We start from the raw sequence: 5,076 nt of genomic DNA on the forward strand, positions 1-5,076 counted from the left end.
GGAGAAAAAACATCCGTTTCATGAATCCAGCATCGTCCCAGTTCGGGGCGTATACATTTACCAATACCACCTCCGTCCCCTGCAACCTACCGCTCACCATCACGTATCGGCCTCCATTGTCCGTTACTATGTTCTTGGCCTCAAACGACACCCGCTTCCCCACCAGTATTGCCACCCCTCTATTCTTCGTATCCAGCCCCGAATGGAACACCTGTCCTACCCATCCCTTCCTTAACCTGACCTGATCTGCCACCTTCAGATGTGTCTCCTGAAGCATGACCATGTCTGCCTTCAGTCCCTTTAGGTGCGCGAACACTCGGGCCCTCTTAACCGGTCCGTTTAGGCCTCTCACATTCCACGTGATCAGCCGGATTGGGGGGCTACCCCAGCCCCCCGCCGACTAGCCATCTCCTATCTTAGGCCAGTCCCGTGCCCACGCTTCCCGCACCCTCCAGTCCCCCAGACGGGGAACCCCCGCCCCGACCACTTCTTCCATTTTCAGTTTCCCCTCGGCCAGTGCACAGTGCAGCAGCAACCCTATTGTCTCCCCTTCCCTTCCCCCCCCTCCCCGCTAGATCCGCATCTAGCTCTTTTGCTCCCCCATACTACTTCCGTGAGTCAGCTGACTTTTGCTGACCCCGGCTTCCCCTGCCTTCCCGTTAATCTCCCCGTGTGGGAGTCTCTCCTCCTCCTTACCTTCCTCCATCCCCCCCCCCCTTCTTGGCCCATCTCAGGACACTTTCTTTGTCCGCGAAGCGATGGAACCTCGCCACTATCACCCTTGGCAGCTCATCAGCCCTGGGTCTCCTCGCCAGGACCCAGTGAGCTCCTTCCAGCTCCAGGGGGCTCGGAGAGACCTCCGCATCCATCAGCGAATGGAGCATCGTGCTCACGTATGCCCCGGCATCAGCTCCCTCCACTCCTTCGGGGAGACGCAGAATCCGGAGATTCTTCCTCCTCGACCTGTTCTCCAGGACCTCGAGTCTCTCGGCCCACCTCCTGTGCACCGCCTCGTGCGCCTCCACCTTTACCGCCAGGCCCAGGATCTCGTCCTCGTTCTCATTAGTTTTATCCCTCACCTCACGGAGCTCCACCGCCTGGGCCTTCTGAGTCTCCTTCAGCCCCTCGATCGCCAACAGCATTGGCGCCAGCACCTCCTTTTTAAGCTCCTCCACACAGCGCCTGAGGAATTCCTGCTGGTCCGGCCCCCATGCTGCTCAATCTCCGCCCTCCGCCATCTTGTTTTTTCCCCCTCGTTTTTGCCGCTGCTCCAAAGCCTCTTTCTCCGACGCTCCACCGCTAATCCCTGCCATACAACGTAAGGGGGACCTTACTTCACCTTCCCACACGGGATTCAATCAAAAAATTTCCGTTGGGGCTCCACAAGTCCGTTGGAGAGCCCTAAAGTCCGTGATAGCGGGAGCTGCCGAAATGTGCGGCTTAGCTCCACATCGCCGCAACCGGAAGTCCTCGTGGCAGCGAGGGAAATAAAGGTGATAAAACACAGCAATTGAACCAAGGCCAAGTTGGCAACAATACACGTAATCATGGAATTTGTCAATCCCCGTGAGGAGGCCCAGACACTCTTTCTCGATTTGAGCATATCGCTGCTCAGTAAGGGTCATGGCTCTAGATGCATATGTGACTGGTGCCCAGGAGGAGGATTCGTCGCACTGGAGGAGTACTGCCCCAATGCCAGCCTGACTCGTGTCGGTGCAGATCTTCGTCTCCTTGGCAGGGTCGAAAAACGCCAGGACTGGGGCGTTGAGCTGTGGTGTGAGATGCAAGGTTGGGGATAAACTTCCCAAGGAAGTTGACTATCCCTAGGAAGCAGAGGACCGCCTTCTTGTCCTCCGGTGTCTTCATAGCATTGACCGCCGACACCTTATCTGCATCTGGCTGCACACCGAACTGCGAAATATGGTCGCCGAGGAACTTTATTTCTGCTTGACCGAACGAGCACTTGGCTCTGTTGAGTCGGAGGCCATGCTCGTGGATCCTATGGAACACTCGCTTGAGGCAATCGATGTGTTCCTGAGGAGTTGTGGACCAGACAATTATGTCATCGACGTACACTTGCACCCCCTCGATGCCCTCCATCATTTGTTCCATTATTCGGTGGAGCACCTCCGAGGCGGAGATGATGCCAAAGGTAATCCAGTTGTAACAGCAACGACCAAATGCGGTGTTAAAAGTGCAGAGCTTTCGACTGGATGCATCCAGCTGTATCTGCCCAAACCCCTTGGAGGCATCCAGCTTCGTAAATAACTTGGCGTGAGCTATTTAGCTGGTGAGCTCTTCTCGCTTAGGGATAGGGTAGTGTTCCTTCATGATGTTACTGTTCAAATCTTTGGGGTCGATGCAAATGCGAAGTTCCCCTGACAGTTTCTTGACACAGACCATGGAACTAACCCAATCCGTGGGTTCAGTGACCTTCGAAATGACGCCCTGGTCCTGGCTGCAAGACGCAGCTGCTGCTTGAGGCGGTTCTGAAGGGGTGCCGGCACCCAATGCGGTGCATGAACCACTGGTGTGGCATCCGGTATCAGAAGTATCTTGTATGTGTAGGGGAGTGTGCCCATACCCTCGAAGACGCTGTGGTATCGTGCTATGATGTCATTTAATTGGCTTTTAAAGTTGGCATCTGGCGAGGCTGGTGCCTCAGCGGGTGACATAGAGTGAACCTGCTGCACCAGATTCAGGATTTTGCAGGCCTGAGTACCGAGCAAGGAAGCTTTGTTGGACCCTACTATTTTGAAATGCATGGTGGCTCTTGAGGAACAATGAGAAACCATGAGCCACTGGCAGCATTGGCATTGCCATTGTAGTCGATAAGCTGGCAGGCCGATGGAAGAATGCTCGCCTTGACGTGGATGGTATGCAGGTCAGACTTCAAAATGAGGTTCGCTGAAGCGCCGGTGTCCAGCCTGAAGCGTATGCGAGATTTGTTGACCGCAAGGGTGGCACACCACTCGTCGTCTGGATCAATGCTCATCACTGGGAGTGGATTCGCCTTTTTTTTTAGAAAGCATCGTATGCTTGGTGATGATGCCCACCCAGAATGTGGATGTGAGATCCTCGGTGTCAGGATCTGGAACCATGTCGGAGTCTGCAACGGGTTGCTGCACTGACCGGACGTTCCTGCACTGTGGCTGGGATTGCTGTGTGATGGGCAGTTGAGCAGATCTGCACAGGGCTGCGTAGTGGCCAAGCTTGCCACACTGGAGACAGCGTTGAGATTTTGCGGGACATTGACGCTTTAAGAGGGCGGAGCCACAGTTGTTGGACGTCATGACGCCGACGTCAGGACGTTCCGTGCACCACCGCGCATGCGCGGTGCGGTCGAAAGATGTACGCACATGCGCAGTTTGATCCTCAGCCTTGCCGTCCCCTCGGTCGTTGCGCGCATGCGCTGGAGCCCGGGAAAAGCACGCAAAATGGCTGCCCTCATCCAGACTCAGGCCCTGGAGCTGTTTTACGGCCTGCACCCGCTCCGCATCGTGGGGGCCTTGCCGCGCCGTCTCTGCCGCCTTGATCTGGGAATACCGGTTATTAGCGTGCTCATGTAGGATGCAGGTTTCGATGGCGATGGTGAGGGTGAGCTGCTTAACTTTGAGGAGTTGCTGGCGAAGGGGATCGGAATGGACCCTGAAAACGATTTGGTCGCGGATCATGGAGTCGGAAGTGGAGCCGTAGTTGCAGGATTGTGCGAGGATACGGAGATAGGTTAAGAAGGACTGAAAAGGTTCATCCTTACCCTGAAGCCTCTGCTGGAACACATAGCGTTCAAAGCTCTCGTTGACTTCGATGTTCGATGTCACAGTGGCTGTCGAACTTCAGCAGGACTGTTTTGAACTTTGTCTTGTCCTCACCTTCAGCAAAGGTTAGGGAGTTAAAAATGTGGATAGCGTGGTCCCCGGCTGTAGAGAGGAAGAGAACAATCTTTCTGGCATTCGATGCGGCCTCGAGGTCGATGGCTTTAAGATACAGCTGAAACTTCTGCTTAAAAATCTTCCAGTTCGCACCGAGGTTGCCGGCGATGCGGAGCGGCATGGGGGGGGCAGACGCTGTCCATGTTATCGGATGGCTGATCGCTGGTCAGAGGCAGACTATCTCAAGGTGGGTCCACCAAACTCAAACAATACCCACTGGTACCATGATGTGTTGGGTAAGCTGGTTCTGCGAGGACTGCGTTTACTGTAGCAGAGACAGGCTTCCAACACGTGAAGAAATGCAACTCTATTTCATTAAACACTTAACTATTAAACATACTTTAACTGTGGGTGGACACTATGCTGAGTTGACTGGAGACCTGAGGCTAACCTGACCAGACTATCTTACTACCACATGGTGGATGTTCTAATTGTTGCTCAGAGGCTGCATCCCAAGAGAGCGGGAAAACTAGTGCCCTCTGGTTTTATAGTGGCCGTGTCCTGTCTGGTGATTGGCTGCTGTGTTCTGTATGTTCATTGGTCATCCTTTGTGTCAATCAATGTCTCTGTGTACCATCATATACTTGTGTGTATATTATGACAGTTAGCACAGTTGCTTCACAGCTCCAGGGTGCCAGGTTCGATTCCCGGCTTGGGTCACTGTCTGTGCGGAGTCCGCACGGTCTCCCCGTGACTGTGTGGGCTTCCTCCGGGTGCTCCGGTTTCCTCCCATAGTCCAAAGATGTGCAGGTTAAGTGGATTGGCCTGCTAAATTGCTCTTGGGTTAGGTGGGGTTACTGGTTTACGGGGATCGGGTGGAGGTGTGGGGTGGTCTTTCCAAGAGCCGGTGCAGACTCGATGGGCTGAATGGCCTCCTTCTGCACTGTGAATTCTGTGATCTGGCAGCATTCACGTTAAGGGAAAGAGAGTTAACACTTTGAGTTCATGTAACTCTAGAGCTTCTTTGGAATTCAAACTGTGGGAATCGGAGTAATTGGACAGAGTAGATGTCAGTCAATTGGACAAGGTTCGGACTCTAGGTTTCCATTGGCTGTGATGCTGAGGGGAGGCGTGGTGAGGGAGCTTTACAACCAATAGAAATGCAGTTTTGGAATTGGATTGTTGTGACGGTGGCAGGCGCGCT

Source organism: Scyliorhinus torazame, chromosome 2 (genome assembly GCF_047496885.1).
Source record: "Scyliorhinus torazame isolate Kashiwa2021f chromosome 2, sScyTor2.1, whole genome shotgun sequence".
Classification (NCBI taxonomy): Eukaryota; Metazoa; Chordata; class Chondrichthyes; order Carcharhiniformes; family Scyliorhinidae; genus Scyliorhinus; species Scyliorhinus torazame.